Below are 19,393 nucleotides of genomic sequence, written 5' to 3' on the forward strand. Positions count from 1 at the left end.
CCGCCGAGGCACGCGAGCGCTTCCGCCGCGAGGAAGCGGAAGCCGTCCGTGCCGTGCGGGAGTACGAGGCCGCGCAGAAGGAGGCGGCCGTCCGCCGCGTGAAGCAGGAGGTCGTCGACCTCGACTCCGAGTAGGCCGCCGATGGCGTAGTCTGCCGCGGCGCGTATAGTAGCTCGCCGCCGGCGAAACTAGTTAGTTTTGGAGGTGGTCGCCGATGACCACCTCAAATGCAATGTATCTATCGATCGTAGCAACCCGAACTATGCTTAAATATGTTTGAATTTCAGTTCTACTGCTTGTTTGCGATGATCACTTTGCCGGCAATTTTTGAAATCGATGTTTTTCGGTTCCGAATACGGGTGCCGTTCTGCACCACGCTAAAAATCGCTCGCTTTTGGTTTTTCGGGAGACTGAACTCAGTTTTTTCGGTTCGGAAAAATAAGGGCTCTGCTAGAGATGCTCTTAACATGGTGGACTGCTGATGCATGGATCGATGCAGCATCCAAGCCCAAGGATGTCGCCTTCTATCCACAAAAAAGGTAAAAAAAAACCTCCAAATCCCTTCCTTTGCGAAAGACACCGTGTAGCAACTTCTATTTGGTTAGATTTATGTGTATCTAAACATGTTTTAGTTACAATGAGGTTAAAGAAGCTCTCAAAAGGATGAAAGGTGGAAATGCCCTTGACCCGATATCTTCCCAATCACGATAGGCTTATACTCGCGCAAGGCAAAAAATGCAGGTAAGAACCATCACAGTGGATCTCGAGAAACTCAAATACAATATTTTTACAAATTTATTTGCAATTACACAATAACTACAACTAAATTCTCGTGCAGTGGAGTCATATGATGTTAAGGAAGTAGCAACAATGGTTCAAGTCGAGGTAAACATATGTTCCGTGCATGCAGCTTCAAGACGGTGAGATCATATTCGCCAAGGTGGAAATTATTGAGATATGTGTCAAATATATGTTGTGTAATGTCCCAGGTTTAGAGACGATCGATGGGTAGATTTTAGAAAGGGATGTGCATTGCATCGTAAATTATGGAGAAATTTCGCGCTTTTAAAAGATGCATCGAAGGGGGACAAATTTCTCTCTCGACACCTTACAGGGTTAGGGTTTCGAGAGTGCGATAAACTTGCACCTCACTCAACTAGACTAGGGTTTTTGAGAAGAGAGGGAATAGTACATCACAAACATTAAGTTGCATGATTGAATTCAACATAGTAAGTTTGGATTTCAAATTCAAACATCATATGAATATCTCATAATTCAAATTGAGGTAATTCATTAAACAAATATAAATAATCAAGAATATAAATAATACATCTAATAAGTAAAGCTCATTAGAGAAACTTTGAGCTTTATTGATCAACACACATGATACATTGTCATTTACAATATTCGGAATTGAATTATGAAATATTACAACACATTACAAGAATTGAATAAATGGAAAAAAGAAAAAGAAAGAAAATTACAAGTTAATGATCTATCCTAAACTACATAAGATGATCATCATGGAAATCTTGCTCAAGATGATCTTGATCTTCATTTGGATCATCTCATTGTTCCCTGCACACACACAAAGACCAAACAAAGGGTTATGCCAAGTGGCAAAGCCACTTGGCAGGTTAGCTAAACAATGTGAAAATGGAATGATAACATCAAACATGCCGAGTTGATCCACAGCTCACAAGTCCCAACCATGCACAGTGCAAGCAGCTCACAAGGTGAGGTGCATGCTCACCAGCACACTCACACAGGGAGAGTCATCACACACACAACACCTTGCTGTCGACCAAGGAGAAGAGCACAGGAGGTATATAAACTTTTCAGTCACCAAACCCTAGATGCTCATCGACACAAGCATCAGGGTAAGAACAGCAAGAACAGATAGAACAGCAAGAACAGGTGAACAGCTAGAGCTGCTCCACCTATTCCAGCAAACCACAGAAATTAACCAAGCAGCACCAGCTTGCAAGGAGGAGCAGGGCAAGCACAAGCACATCATAGAAGCAATCCTCTACACCAACAACTAATTCTAGGAGCTGGAGTGAGGTATACCCAAATTCATGAGCAAACATCAGTTTTGCTCATAACACAAGCATGTGCATAACACATACACAAGTCAGAGGGTATGATTAACCAGTGTGCATCATCATTAGGTGTTAAACCATTTGATGCTGGCAAAATGGGGAATAAGCCAGAAGAAAATAATCCTAGGGAAGAATTGGTCAAGCCAAGTGTATCATCACTAAGGCAAACCAAAGAATCCAGCAAGGATTGATCCACAGCTAGCCTAGCCCAACTCACCTAGCACACAATGGTTCACTAAACCATCAGATATTAAGACAAATTATTGTTTATTTGATTTTCAACATCAAAAGCTACTGGCAATCCAACAAAGGGATCACCCAGAAAGCATCTAGTAAGCCACAGCAAGCCAACAAGGGTGGGAGCTACCTAAACAGCAAAGAACTGCCGTCAGGGTCACCTCAACCACTGAAACAGCCCAAACAAATAAGCCTTGCACAATTATCATCACCCAGATGGGTTCAAAAGAGGGCTAGGGTACCCAACCAAGTGGTGGCATCCATCTAGCCCTGCCAAAATTAATAAAATGATCATTACTGCAAGCAGTTCACATCACTTATCCATTTAGTAAATCCTGGCAATACAGATAAGTGAATCATACAAGTAATCAAAGCACCAGAACCTTGCAGATGATCCAATGGATCATTGCAAGCATCAGCAACTGCTTGTACAAGTAAAAGCAGGCATCAGTACAGAATTGGGTGTCACACATACACAGGGATGAGCAGCAGAGAGGCACAGTCATCACACAGGTGCCTTTGCAAGCAACTGGTGATCATATGATCATCAGGAACTTGCTTGGGCATGACAGAGCATGCCAGGGCATGCTAAAGCATGCCAGAACCAACTCTAGCATCAATACAATGACTATATTAATTAAACAGTCACATTCCTTAATGAATTGCATCACAGATAAGCTAATGAGCTAAATACAATTGTATCCAGAAGCACACCATCACTGGATGGTGCTGTTTAGCCAACAACAATGCCCAATGAGCATTTCCAGGAATTATAGCACAAAGAATAGCACATCAGGAGCACTGGCTCTTGCAAATTGCAAGGATGACACACAGTCATCAAGCCAGGGGCAAGGAAATGCACACGCAGGAGAGGCATGGTACACAGAGCAACAACAGGAACAAATGAATTAAGCATAAGCATCACAGTATGCTCATGAGCAAGAGCTCATGAGCTACAACAGTAAGATATAGAGAAGAACAGCACAGCACAGCAGCTTGGATCCATGGCAGCAGCACAACACAGCAGCTTGGATCCATGGCAGCAGCTGATACGTCTCCGACGTATCGATAATTTCTTATGTTTCATGCCACATTATTGATGATATCTACATGTTTTATGCATACTTTATGTCATATTTATGCATTTTCCGGCACTAACCTATTAACGAGATGCCGAAGAGCCAGTTGCTGTTTTCTGCTGTTTTTGGTTTCAGAAATCCTAGTAAGGAAATATTCTCGTAATTGGACGAAATCAACACCCAGGGGCCTATTTTGCCACGAAGCTTCCAGAAGACCGAAGGAGAGACGAAGTGGGGCCACGGGGCGCCGCCACACTAGGGCGGCGCGGCCCAGGGGGGCCCACGTGGCCCTAGCGTGTGGGGCCCCCGTGACGCCTCCTGACCTGCCCTTCCGCCTACTTAAGTCTTCGTCGACAATAGCCCCAGTACCGAGAGCCACGATACGAAAAACCTTCCAGAGACGCCGCCGCCGCCAATCCCATCTCGGGGGATTCAGGAGATCGCCTCCGGCACCCTGCCGGAGAGGGGAATCATCTCCCGGAGGACTCTTCACCGCCATGGTCGCCTCCGGAGTGATGAGTGAGTAGTTCACCCCTGGACTATGGGTCCATAGCAGTAGCTAGATGGTCGTCTTCTCCTAATTGTGCTTCATTGTCGGATCTTGTGAGCTGCCTAACATGATCAAGATCATCTATCTGTAATGCTATATGTTGTGTTTGTTGGGATCCGATGGATAGAGAATACTATGTTATGTTGATTATCAATCTATTACCTATGTGTTGTTTATGATCTTGCATGCTCTCCGTTGTTAGTAGAGGCTCTGGCCAAGTTTTTGCTAGTAACTCCAAGAGGGAGTATTTATGCTCGATAGTGGGTCCATGCCTCCATTAAATCTGGGACAGTGACAGAAAGTTCTAAGGTTGTGGATGTGCTGTTGCCACTAGGGATAAAACATCGATGCTATGTCCGAGGATGTAGTTATTGATTACATTACGCACCATACTTAATGCAATTGTCTGTTGTTTGCAACTTAATACTGGAAGGGGTTCGGATGATAACCTGAAGGTGGACTTTTTAGGCATAGATGCATGCTGGATAGCGGTCTATGTACTTTGTCGTAATGCCCAATTAAATCTCACAATACTCATCATATCATGTATGTGCATGGTCATGCCCTCTTTATTTGTCAATTGCCCAACTGTAATTTGTTCACCCAACATGCTATTTATCTTATGGGAGAGACGCCTCTAGTGAACTGTGGACCCCGGTCCATTCTTTTAATCGAATACAATCTACTGCAATACTTGTTCTACTGTTTTCTGCAAACAATCATCATCCACACTATACATCTAATCCTTTGTTACAGCAAGCCGGTGAGATTGACAACCTCACTGTTTCGTTGGGGCAAAGTACTTTGGTTGTGTTGTGCAGGTTCCACGTTGGCGCCGGAATCCCTGGTGTTGCGCCGCACTACATCTCGCCGCCATCAACCTTCAACGTGCTTCTTGGCTCCTACTGGTTCGATAAACCTTGGTTTCTTACTGAGGGAAAACTTGCCGCTGTACGCATCACACCTTCCTCTTGGGGTTCCCAACGGACGCGTGATGTACGCGTATCAAGCAGATTTTCTGGCGCCGTTGCCGGGGAGATCAAGACACGCTGCAAGGGGAGTCTCCACTTCCAATCTCTTTACTTTGTTTTTGTCTTGCTTTTATTTTATTTACTACTTTGTTTGCTGCACTAAAACAAAACACAAAAAAATTAGTTTCTAGTTTTACTTTATTTGCTGTCTTGTTTGCATTCTCCATATTAAAAAACACAAAAAATTAGTTACTTGCATTTACTTTATCTAGTTTGCTTTATTTACTGTTGCTAAAATGGGTACTCCTGAAAATACTAAGTTGTGTGACTTCAGAACCACAAATAATAATGATTTCTTATGCACACCTATTGCTCCACCTGCTACTACAGCGGAATTCTTTGAAATTAAACCTGCTTTACTAAATCTTGTTATGAGAGAGCAATTTTCTGGTGTTAGTTCTGATGATGCTGCTGCCCATCTGAATAATTTTGTTGAATTGTGTGAAATGCAAAAGTATAAAGATGTAGATGGTGACATTATAAAATTAAAATTGTTTCCTTTCTCATTAAGAGGAAGAGCTAAAGATTGGTTGCTATCTCTGCCTAAGAATAGTATTGATTCATGGACTAAATGCAAGGATGCTTTTATTGGTAGATATTATCCCCCTGCTAAAATTATATCTTTGAGGAGTAGCATAATGAATTTTAAACAATTGGATAATGAGCATGTTGCACAAGCATGGGAAAGAATGAAATCTTTGGTTAAAAATTGCCCAACCCATGGACTGACTACTTGGATGATCATCCAAACCTTTTATGCAGGACTGAATTTTTCTTCGCGGAACCTATTGGATTCAGCTGCTGGAGTTACCTTTATGTCCATCACTCTTGGCGACGCAACAAAGCTTCTTGATAATATGATGATTAATTACTCCGAATGGCACACGGAAAGAGCTCCACAAGGTAAGAAGGTAAATTCTGTCGAAGAAACCTCCTCCTTGAGTGATAAGATTGATGCTATTATATCTATGCTTGTGAATGATAGGACTAATGTTGATCCTAATAATGTTCCGTTAGCTTCATTGGTTGCCCAAGAAGAACATGTTGATGTAAACTACATTAAAAATAATAATTTCAACAACAATGCTTACCGGAACAATTCTAGTAACAACTATAGGCCATATCCTTATAATAATGGTAACGGCTATGGTAATTCTTATGGGAATTCTTACAACAATAATAGGAATACACCCCTGGACTTGAAGCTATGCTTAAAGAATTTATTAGTACACAAACCGCTTTTAACAAATCTGTTGAAGAAAAGCTTGGGAAAATTGATATATTTGCTTCTAAAGTTGATAGTCTTGCTGCTGATGTTGATCTTTTGAAATCAAAAGTTATGCCTAATGAAAATCATAATAATAAAATTGTTACTACAGCAAATGCCATCCAAGTTAGAATTAATGAGAATATAAGATTGATGGCCGAATTGCGTGCTAGGTGGGAAAAAGAAGAAAATGAAAAAGAAGATAATATAGCTAAAGTTTGGACTATTACCACCACTAGTAATGCTAATGCTCCACATGTTGCTGCACCTCCTAATATTAATGGTAAAATAATTGGTGTTGGCAATGTTTCCACTTCTAATGCAAAGCGCGAAAAACTGCCTGAAACTGCTAAAACTGCTGAAATTGCCTGTGATAAAGCTGCTGAATTTTTTTCCAACATTGGGGATAATGATCCCATTGCTTTAGATTATAATGGATTGGATTTTGATGATTGCCACATCTCTGAAGTTATAAAGTTCTTACAAAAACTTGCTAAAAGTCCTCATGCTAGTGCTATAAATTTGGCTTTCACAGAACATATTACAAATGCTCTCATAAAAGCTAGAGAAGAGAAATTAAATCGCGAAACTTCTATCCCTAGGAAGCTAGAGGATGGTTGGGAGCCCATCATTAAGATGAAGGTCAATGACTTTGATTGTAATGTTTTATGTGATCTTGGTGCAAGTATTTCCGTTATGCCTAGGAAGATCTATAATATGCTTTACTTGCCATCATTGAAAAATTGTTATTTGGATGTTAATCTTGCTGATAACTCTACAAAGAAACCTTTGGGGAGAGTTGATAATGTTCGCATTACCGTTAACAATAACCTTGTCCCCGTTGATTTTGTTGTCTTGGATATTGAATGCAATGCATCTTGTCCCATTATATTGGGAAGACCTTTTCTTCGAACTGTTGGTGCTATCATTGATATGAAGGAAGGTAATATTAGATATCAATTTCCTCTCAAGAAAGGTATGGAACACTTCCCTAGAAAGAGAATGAAGTTACCTTTTGATTCTATTATTAGAAAAAATTATGATGTTGATGCTTCGTCTCTTGATAATACTTGATACACACTTTCTGCGCCTAGCTGAAAGGCGTTAAAGAAAAGCGCTTATGGGAGACAACCCATGTTTTTTACTACAGTACTTTTATTTTATATTTGAGTCTTGGAAGTTGTTACTACTGTAGCAACATATCCTTATCTTAGTTTTGTGCATTGTTGTGCCAAGTAAAGTCGTTGATAGTAAGGTTCATACTAAATTTGGATTACTGCGCAGAAACAGATTTCTTTGCTGTCACGAATCTGGGCCTAATTCTATGTAGGTAACTCAGAAAATTATGCCAATTTACGTGAGTGATCCTCAGATATGTACGCAACTTTCATTCAATTTGAGCATTTTCATTTGAGCAAGTATGGTGCCCCTTAGAAATTCGTCTTTACGAACTGTTCTGTCTTGACAGATTCTGCCTTTTATTTCGCATTGCCTGTTTTGCTATGCTTGATGGATTTTTCGATTCCATTGACTTTCAGTAGCTTTGTGCAATGTCCAGAAGTGTTAAGTATGATTATGTCACCTCTGAACATGTAAATTTTAATTGTGCACTAACCCTCTAATGAGTTGTTTTGAGTTTGGTGTGGAGGAAGTTTTCAAGGATCAAGAGAGGAGGATGATACAACATGATCAAGGAGAGTGAAAGATCTAAGCTTGGGGATGCCCCGGTGGTTCACCCCTGCATATTTTAAGAAGACTCAAGCGTCTAAGATTGGGGATGCCCAAGGCATCCCCTTCTTCATCGACAACATTATCAGGTTCCTCTAGTGAAACTATATTTTTATTCCATCACATCTTATGCACTTTGCTTGGAGCGTCGGTTTGTTTTTGTTTTTGTTTTGTTTGAATAAAATGGATCCTAGCATTCTTTGTGTGGGAGAGAGACACGCTCCGCTGTTGCATATGGACAAATATGTCCTTAGGCTTTACTCATAGTATTCATGGCGAAGGTTGAATCTTCTTCGTTAAATTGTTATATGGTTGGAAACGGAAAATGATACATGTAGTAATTGGTAAACTGTCTTGGATAATGTGATACTTGGCAATTGTTGCGCTCATGTTTAAGCTATTGCATCATATACTTTGCACCTATTAATGAAGAAATACATAGAGCTTGCTAAAATTTGGTTTGCATAATTGGTCTCTCTAAGGTCTAGATAATTTCTAGTAAAGAGTTTGAACAACAAGGAAGACGGTGTAGAGTCTTATAATGTTTATAATATGTCTTTTATGTGAGTTTTGCTGCACCGGTTCATCCTTGTGTTTGTTTCAAATAACCTTGCTAGCCTAAACCTTGTATCGAGAGGGAATACTTCTCATGCATCCAAAATCCTTGAGCCAACCACTATGCCATTTGTGTCCACCATACCTACCTACTACATGGTATTTTTCCGCCATTCCAAAGTAAATTGCTTGAGTGCTACCTTTAAAATTTCTATCCTTCACCTTTACAATATATAGCTCATGGGACAAATAGCTTAAGAACTATTGTGGTATTGAATATGTACTTATGCACTTTATCTCTTATTAAGTTGCTTGTTGTGCGATAACCATGTTCCTGGGGACGCCATCAACTACTCTTTGTTGAATATCATGTGAGTTGCTATGCATGTCCGTCTTGTCTGAAGCAAGGGAGATTTACCACTAGAATGGTTAGAGCATGCATAATGTTAGAGAAGAACATTGGGCCGCTAACTAAAGCCATGATCCATGGTGGAAGTTTCAGTTTTGGACAAATATCCTCAATCTCATATGAGAAAATTAATAATTGTTGAATGCTTATGCATAAAAGAGGAGTCCATTATCTGTTGTCTATGTTGTCCCGGTATGGATGTCTAAGTTGAGAATAATCAATAGCGAGAAATCCAATGCGAGCTTTCTCCTTAGACCTTTGTACAGGCGGCATAGAGGTACCCCTTTGTGACACTTGGTTAAAACATATGTATTGCGATGATAATCCAGGTAATCCGAGCTAATTAGGACAAGGTGCGGGCACTATTAGTATACTATGCATGAGGCTTGCAACTTGTAAGATATAATTTACATAACACATATGCTTTATTACTACCGTTGACAAAATTGTTTCTTGTTTTCAAAACCAAAGCTCTAGCACAAATATAGCAATCAATGCTTCCCTCTGCGAAGGGCCTTTCTTTTACTTTTATTGTTGAGTCAGTTCACCTATTTCTCTCCATCTCAAGAAGCAAACACTTGTGTGAACTGTGCATTGATTCCTACATACTTGCATATTGCACTTGTTATATTACTTTGCATTGACAACTATCCATGAGATATACATGTTACAAGTTGAAAGCAACCGCTGAAACTTAATCTTCCTTTGTGTTGCTTCAATACCTTTACTTTGAATTATTGCTTTATGAGTTAACTCTTATGCAAGACTCATTGATGCTTGTCTTGAAAGTACTATTCATGAAAAGTCTTTGCTATATGATTCATTTGTTTACTCATGTCATTTACCATTGTTTTGATCGCTGAATTCATTACATGTGCTTACAATAGTATGATCAAGGTTATGATGGCATGTCACTCCAGAAATTATCTTTGTTATCGTTTACCTGCTCGGGACGAGCAGGAACTAAGCTTGGGGATGCTGATACGTCTCCGACGTATCGATAATTTCTTATGTTCCATGCCACATTATTGATGATATCTACATGTTTTATGCATACTTTATGTCATATTTATGCATTTTCCGGCACTAACCTATTAACGAGATGCCGAAGAGCTAGTTGCTGTTTTCTGCTGTTTTTGGTTTCAGAAATCCTAGTAAGGAAATATTCTCGGAATTGGACGAAATCAACACTCAGGGGCCTATTTTGCGACGAAGCTTCCAGAAGACCGAAGGAGAGACGAAGTGGGGCCACGGGGCGCCGCCACACTAGGGCGGCGTGGCCTAGGGGGGGCCCGCGCGGCCCTAGCGTGTGGGGCCCCCATGACGCCTCCTGACCTGCCTTTCCGCCTACTTAAGTCTTCGTCGACAATAGCCCCAGTACCGAGAGCCACGATACGGAAAACCTTCCAGAGACGCCGCCGCCGCCAATCCCATCTCGGGGGATTCAGGAGATCGCCTCCGGCACCCTGCCGGAGAGGGGAATCATCTCCCGGAGGACTCTTCACCGCCATGGTCGCCTCCGGAGTGATGAGTCAGTAGTTCACCCCTGGACTATGGGTCCATAGCAGTAGCTAGATGGTCGTCTTCTCCTAATTGTGCTTCATTGTCGGATCTTGTCAGCTGCCTAACATGATCAAGATCATCTATCTGTAATGCTATATGTTGTGTTTGTTGGGATCCGATGGATAGAGAATACTATGTTATGTTGATTATCAATCTATTACCTATGTGTTGTTTATGATCTTGCATGCTCTCCGTTGTTAGTAGAGGCTCTGGCCAAGTTTTTGCTAGTAACTCCAAGAGGGAGTATTTATGCTCGATAGTGGGTTCATGCCTCCATTAAATCTGGGACAGTGACAGAAAGTTCTAAGGTTGTGGATGTGCTGTTGCCACTAGGGATAAAACATCGATGCTATGTCCGAGGATGTAGTTATTGATTACATTACGCACCATACTTAATGCAATTGTCTGTTGTTTGCAACTTAATACTCGAAGGGGTTCGGATGATAACCTGAAGGTGGACTTTTTAGGCATAGATGCATGCTGGATAGCGGTCTATGTACTTTGTCGTAATGCCCAATTAAATCTCACAATACTCATCATATCATGTATGTGCATGGTCATGCCCTCTTTATTTGTCAATTGCCCAACTGTAATTTGTTCACCCAACATGCTATTTATCTTATGGGAGAGACGCCTCTAGTGAACTATGGACCCCGGTCCATTCTTTTAATCGAATACAATCTACTGCAATACTTGTTCTACTGTTTTCTGCAAACAATCATCATCCACACTATACATCTAATCCTTTGTTACAACAAGCCGGTGAGATTGACAACCTCACTGTTTCGTTGGGGCAAAGTACTTTGGTTGTGTTGTGCAGGTTCCACGTTGGCGCCGGAATCCCTGGTGTTGCGCCGCACTACATCTCGCCGCCATCAACCTTCAACGTGCTTCTTGGCTCCTACTGGTTCGATAAACCTTGGTTTCTTACTGAGGGAAAACTTGCCGCTGTACGCATCACACCTTCCTCTTGGGGTTCCCAACGGACGCGTGTTGTACGCGTATCAGCAGCACATCACAGCAGCATACACGCATTCATAGCAAGCACAGCAGCAACTAGCACACCCAGGCAGCACCAGAGCAGGCATGGCGCAAAGCACAGAGGAGCAGCAGCAGAAGCACAGCAAGGTGAATGCCCAGGCATCCAGAGGAAGGAGAGGAGATAGAGAAGAGAGGAGAGAAGGAGGCGAACACACCTGGAGCAGAGCACCACGGCGTCACCGTGGCGGCACAGCCTGGCCACGGCAGCGCCAAGCCATGGCCAAGCCAGGCGTTCGCCGAGCGCAGAGGCTCCAGCGCAACCACAGCGAGGCACACGGCCACGCCACAGCGCCAGGATCGTCGGCGGGCGACGAATCACCGCGAATCACCACGGCCGTGTCGCAGAGGCATTGGGGGCGAACGGAGGCGGCGAAGAAACACAGATCGGCGCGGACCAATCGGTGCGCCGTCGTGCGGCCGTTCGTTTGCGACCGATCTCGCCGGCGGGGATGGCCGGTGGCGACCGGAATAAAGTGGTGACGGCGCAGGCGACCACGGCGTCGCGGGAGAGAAGAGAGCTAGGGTTTCACGAGATAGAAGAGGAAGGGGGCGACTGAGTCCGACCGAGCCGGTTGGTGCTGCTCGGGTTAGACTCAACCCGCTGGGCCACACTGACTGGTGGGCCCAGGGGCATTTCAGTCTTTTTACAATTCCAATTAATACAGAAAATTTGAAATTAAATAGAAAATGGATAAAAGCTCTAAAAAATAATTGAAAATATGAAAACTGCTCAACATAAAATTCTCTATCAAAATAAAATATAAAAAAGGAATTTTTGAAGACAACTAAGAATAAGTCCTAATTTTAGGATTATAATAATCACTTAAATCACACTTTATATTTTCAATAATGAAAATAAGTCCATAAATTCTTTTGGACTTTAAAAACACCTTGACAACATTTCAAGGTTGTATTTTACCCTAAACAGAGTATCCCTAAATCATTCTTAGTATTTACCTCTCACATGAAATGATAAAAACACCGGAAGGGGGAAAGCAACCCTAAAAGCTGAATCATGCATAATTGCTTCTTTAACCATTGCCCTTATCGGACAATGATGCTATTTTTCAGCAACAGAGGACAAGGGTCAGTCCACACCATCCAACTGCAACACTTTGCAGTGTTCAGGCAAGTTCATCGCTTGCTCATGTCATTTGAGTATTTTTACCAAATTACTTGCAAAGTACTATGTTTATCACTATTGCATAAAAAGCAAAACCACTATTTTCATAACTATGAATATGACTAAGTGGTGGGCAATGGAACCATGGATTGTGTTGATATGGTGGAGGTTCCATTGCAAGGGTTTATATCCATCTAGGATTAAACAACAAATGTCGTCCAGTGATTCTTGTGCCATAATACCCGTGCTAACCATAAGATCTGGAGTGGGACGGAGTAGTCAAAAGTGTTTCCACCTCTCGCACATCAACGGATGCGCTTACCGTAGACACTTGATCTCGAGGGACAAGCGGTGGGGTGGGGATCCCATTCTAATTCCCCACGGTAATGCGGTCTATGATGGGTTGCATTGGCCAGTGAAGGACCATGGTTGCGACCTGGTAGTTGTCGAGGTCGGAAGATATCCTAGTGGTATAGCCCGACGAGGACCCAAGGACGGATTTGCAACAATGGGTGGGTGTGCGAGGTAGCGGAGGAACATGATTGGCTAGACCTTATACCGGGCCTCACACCGAAGGAAGTGTGGTCGGGAAAGCTGCCCGGTTGGCACCAAGGTTAAGATCTCTTATGGGTAAAGCAACACACCTCTGCAGAGTGTAATGAATCGTGACCTGTCACTCACTGTTCCGGGATTTGGAACTGCGAACGCTGCCGGAAAGGAGCTCCATGAAGTTCTAGTAAACCGGTGAAGGCTGACGGACATAGTTCTTCTGAATAAAAGCAACCTTTTAAAGAAATGGTTATGAAAACCTGCATTGGTATTAGACTTTCTGGTATGATATCTTAGTTAGTGCATTAAACACCTCTTTTCTATAATTAACTTGTTGAGTACGTTCGTACTCATACCACTCTTAAATCCCCTACTTAGATTGTCTGAATCGACTGGAGGAGGACAACGACGACCCTGAAGGAGCCGAAGTCATCGGCTATGAAGAACCAAACCTCATCGTCTACGGGACCGGGGAAGGTTCCGGAGGAGAGAAAGCTTAGACCTATAGAGTAGTAGTAGTATTCGAGCAGTACGAACTCATAGTACTTAACTGCTCGAGGAGAATAAATGCATAACCTAGTAAGACTCTTATATTGTAAGTTGAGTCGGGTTCGCCTCGAACCCAGGAGTATTCCTCTTAGGACCCAAGAGGAGCTCCGAGATGATATGTACATGTTGCTTGTAATAATAAATGAATGAGTTATGGACCTGCTATGTTCTGTTGTACTACTCTGAGGGATGTAATATTTGCGGATTGGTACTTCATGAATGTTATATCAACGACTGGCATACTACAACATGCAGTGGTATGCAGGGTCACCACAGTTGGTATCAGAGAAAAAGCTTTGACCTTAGGTTGGAACCTAGTAAATGGGACGAAACGTTAGGAGTCAAATAGGACTATTAAAGAATTCTCTAAAAATATGGTGTATATTCACTTGAGAATAAAACAATCATATCTTTTAGTGCGATAATTCTTTATTATCTCTATTATGATGCATCATTACTAATATTATATTCTTTCTATTCTACAACCAACTATGCAAGTTCACGTTCGGGACGTAACGTGAAAGTGAAGGAGTCCACATTGAGTGACTATGACGGAGGACTCGCGGATATTCTTCGTGCCATGTTACTTGAATTTGTGTGCGATCCCCAGATCAAAGTAATGAAATACATGTACTATGACGGTACAGTATTGGCAAAGTGTAGGGTAGGACTAAGACTTCCAGAATCCCTAGGAATGAGTGTAGTGATGCCAGCAGGTGAGGCTAGAACCATCCAAACAGCCTACCACATAGCCATAATGAGAGCCATCACTGATATTCGGGAACATAAGACGAAGGAGCTTATTGGTTCCGAATTCGCACACATTCCTCATATGGAGGAGGAAGATGATCTTATGCTTAACCACTTCAAGCTTGCAAAACGCAAACCAGCAGAAGCCGCTAAGTACGAGGATAATAGCCGCAACCTACTGACATTGTTCTTTCAGTTGAACCGACATCTGTCGGGTGCAATTGACACAATGTTGGAAGAGTTCACTGAGACCAAGGAGGAGACTAAGGGAAAGGAACCAATGGAGGGTGAGGTTCACACACCAGTTTATTCAGCTGGTGACTTCATTAGTATTGATCATCCAGAACAACAAACCACACCTATTACACCTAGGTACTTTCCTAGTAGTTCCCACGGAGGATATGAGGGTGGAGAGGAATCCGGAAACCATCAGCGTTCTTAGACTCCTATAGAGAACTCAATAGGTTGGCGTTGGGGATCATACATGGGAACCTATAGCGATCCAGTCAGGTGTAACCCTGAGATGGATGAGGACGCCACAACCCAGTTCCAGAACCATCAGTATAGTAGGGGAGACTATGAGGAGTATCCTATACTGATTGAGTCGGATACAGATGGTGGGAATACCCATGGCGGAGTCACAGGGGAGTACACCCCAGGGGTGGATTATGCTGCATTGAATAACCAGTTCATGAACACAGATTTCTCCCTGGGATCATCCTCTGATTCTGACTACCAGCTGACGGGAAGACCCTATGTTCCAGATTCTGTCAGGAGGACTACACGTTCGACCGGATGGAAGCCTGGGATGTACCGGGAGTGAAGCACGACTAGAGGCCACCATGGGAGGCAAGACTACAATACAGTTGTACCACATGTATTGTAGTATGTAAAATTTGTAGAAATTTGTACATATACTTCAATAAGTGAGTTTGCATACTCACATCGCTACTGAGTATTGTAATAAACCACTTAAGTATGTATATACATGGTATATGTTTTGTATGATTTGAATTTGCTTCTTGATTTCCATTGCGTGACTAGTTCTGTGCACAAAGTTGAGCTCAAAAAACTTGCGCATGGAGTAACTATGAGTACCACTTTGTGTTGCAGAACTAGGGGGAAATGTCGGGAGCAACGGGTGAGGAGAGTGAAGCACAGCGCCTCGAGCGCGAGGCAAGGCAGAAGGAGGAGGCTGATGAAGTAGCCATAAACCAGTTTCCACCACCACCACCACCCATGACGCAACAGAACTTCCTCCAGTACATGCAAATGTTGGAGGAAAGGCAACGAATAACCATGGAGCAGCAGAACAAGTTCTTTCAGGAGCTGCTGCAACAGAACAAGGTAAAGAGGCCAGATAATCAGGGAGTCACTTTGTCAGACTTCCAGAATACCAAGCCAATATCCTTCGCATACACGCCCGAACCTATGGACGCGGAGGATTGGTTGATGGACACTGAGCGAAAGCTCAACACGGTGGGATGCAACGACCTGGAGAAGGTCAGGTACGCAACACACTTGTTGTGTGGACCCGCCGCATCTTGGTGGGATAATATACTAGCTGTTTATCCGGCTGAGAAAGTGTTTACCTGGGAGGAGTTCAAGAGGAAGTTCAGGGAATCCAATGTCCCTGAAAGTATAGTGGAACTGAAGCGTCGAGAATTTGAGAGTCTCGAGCAGAAAGATAAGGCCATCCTGACTTATGCCAGGGAGTTTTCAAAACTGTCCCGGTATGCCGTTGAGGAGGTCAACACCGAGGACAAGAAGAAGAAGAGGTTCTTGCGGGGATTAAGTCCCCAGTTCAAGGTACAGCTCAGGATGATGAGAGCTACTGAGTTCCAGGAGTTGGTGGATGCATCCATCACTCTTGAAGATGACTTCAAACAACTGCAAGAAGAGAAGAGAAAGAAGGCCAAAATTGAGCCGAAAAGGTTTGTCATCAACAAGCCCAATACCATCTTGAGTTTCAAGCCAAGGTACAACAACAACAACAACAACAGGAGGAGGAACCAAGGATTCCAGTCGGCAAGCCAGATCACTTGCCATAACTGTGGATTTAAAGGACATGTTGATGTCTACGTTCCCCCTCCTTTCCTGTAGACAGTGTTGGGCCTCCAAGAGCAGAGGTTTGTAGAACAGCAGCAAGTTTTCCCTTAAGTGGATCACCCAAGGTTTATCGAACTCAGGGAGGAAGAGGTCAAAGATATCCCTCTCATGCAACCCTGCAACCACAAAGCAAGAAGTCTCTTGTGTCCCCAACACACCAAATAGGTGCACTAGTTCGGCGAAGAGATAGTGAAATACAGGTGGTATGAATATATATGAGCAAGAGTAACGGTGCCGTAAAATAGCTTGTTTGGCGTGTAGTTGATGGTGGTAGTATTGCAGCAGTAGTAACGCAGTAAAACAGTAAACAAGCAGTAGTAACGCAGCAGTATTTAGGAACAAGGCCTAGGGATTACACTTTCACTAGTGGACACTCTCAACATTGATCACATAACAGAATAGATAAATGCATACTCTACACTCTTGTTGGATGATGAACACATTGCGTAGGATTACATGAACCCTCAATGCCGGAGTTAACAAGCTCCACAATAATGCTCATATTTTAGTAACCTTATAGTGTAAGATAGATCAACAGACTAAACCAAGTACTAACATAGCATGCACACTGTCACCTTCATGCATATGTAGGAGGAATAGATCACATCAATATTATCATAGCAATAGTTAACTTCGCAATCTACAAGAGATCATGATCATAGCATAAACCAAGTACTAACACGGTGCACACACTGTCACCTTTACACACGTGCAGGAGGAATAGAACTACTTTAATAACTTTGCTAGAGTAGCACATAGATAAATTGTGATACAAACTCATATGAATCTCAATCATGTAAAGCAGCTCATGAGATTATTGTATTGAGGTACATGGGAGAGATGAACCACATAGCTACCGGTACAGCCCCGAGCCTCGATGGAGAACTACTCCCTCCTCATGGGAGCAGCAGCGGTGATGAAGATGGCGATGGAGATGGCAGCGGTGTCGATGGAGAAGCCTTCCGGGGGCACTTCCCCGTTGCGGCAGCGTGCCGGAACAGAGACTCCTGTCCCCCAGATCTTGGCCTCGCGATGGCGGCGGCTCTGGAAGGTTTCTGTGGTTTTCGTCGAACGTATCAGGGTTTTCGATCCAGGGGCTTTATATAGGCGAAGAGGCGGCGCAGGAGGGTCGAAGGGCTGGCCAAACCATAGGGGGGCGCGGGCCCCCCCTAGGCCGCGCCAGGGTATGGTGTGGTGGGCCTGTGCCCCCCCTCTGGTCCCTCTCGTGTGTTCTGGATGCTTCCGGGGATTCTAAGATCTTTGGCGTTGATTTCGTCCGATTCCGAGAATATTTCGTTACTAGGATTTCTGAAACCAAAAACAGCAGAAAACAGGAACTGGCACTTCGGCATCTTGTTAATAGGTTAGTTCCAGAAAATGCACGAATATGACATAAAGTGTGCATAAAACATGTAGATAACATCAATAATGTGGCATGGAACATAAGAAATTATCGATACGTCGGAGACGTATCAGCATCCCCAAGCTTAGTTCTGCTCGTCCCGAGCAGGTAAAACGATAACACAGATAATTTCTGGAGTGACATGCCATCATAATCTTGATCATACTATTTGTAAAGCATATGTAGTGAATGCAGCGATCAAAACAATGTATATGACATGAGTAAACAAGTGAATCATAAAGCAAAGACTTTTCATGAATAGCACTTCAAGACAAGCATCAATAAGTCTTGCATAAGATTTAACTCGTAAAGCAATAATTCAAAGTAAAGGCATTGAAGCAACACAAAAGAAGATTAAGTTTCAGCGGTTGCTTTCAACTTGTAACATGTATATCTCATGGATATTGTCAACATAGAGTAATATAATAAGTGCAATAAGCAAGTATATAGGAATCAATGCACAGTTCACACAAGTGTTTGCTTCTTGAGGTGGAGAGAAATAGGTGAACTGACTCAACATTGAAAGTAAAAGAATGGTCCTCATAGAGGAAAAGCATCGATTGCTATATTTGTGCTAGAGCTTTGATTTTTGAAAACATGAAACAATTTTGTCAACGGTAGTAATAAAGCATATGCATCATGTAAATTATATCTTATAAGTTGCAAGCCTCATGCATAGTGTACTAATAGTGCCCGCACCTTGTCCTAATTAGCTTGGACTACCGGATCATCACAATGCATTGTTTTAACCAAGTGTCACAAAGGGGTACCTCTATGCCGCCTGTACAAAGGTCTAAGGAGAAAGCTCGCATTGGATTTCTCGCTATTGATTATTCTTCAACTTAGACATCCATACCGGGACAACATAGACAACAGATAATGGACTCCTCTTTTATGCATAAGCATATAACAACAATTAATAATTTTCACATTTGAGATTTGAGGATTGTTGTCCAAAACTGAAACTTCCACCATGGATCATGGCTTTAGTTAGCGGCCCAATGTTCTTCTCTAACATATGCATGCTTAACCATAAGGTGGTAGATCTCTCTTACTTCAGACAAGACGGACATGCATAGCAACTCACATGAAATTCAACAATGAATAGTTGATGGCGTCCCCAGTGAACATGGTTATCGCACAACAAGCAACTTAATAAGAGATAAAGTGCATAATTACATATTCAATACCACAATAGTTTTTAAGCTATTTGTCCCATGAGCTATATATTGCAAGGTGAATGATGGAATTTTAAAGGTAGCACTCAAGCAATTTACTTTGGAATGGCGGAAAATACCATGTAGTAGGTAGGTATGGTGGACACAAATGGCATAGTGGTTGGCTCAAGT

This window comes from Lolium perenne, chromosome 6 (assembly GCF_019359855.2).
Source record: "Lolium perenne isolate Kyuss_39 chromosome 6, Kyuss_2.0, whole genome shotgun sequence".
Taxonomy (NCBI): domain Eukaryota; kingdom Viridiplantae; phylum Streptophyta; class Magnoliopsida; order Poales; family Poaceae; genus Lolium; species Lolium perenne.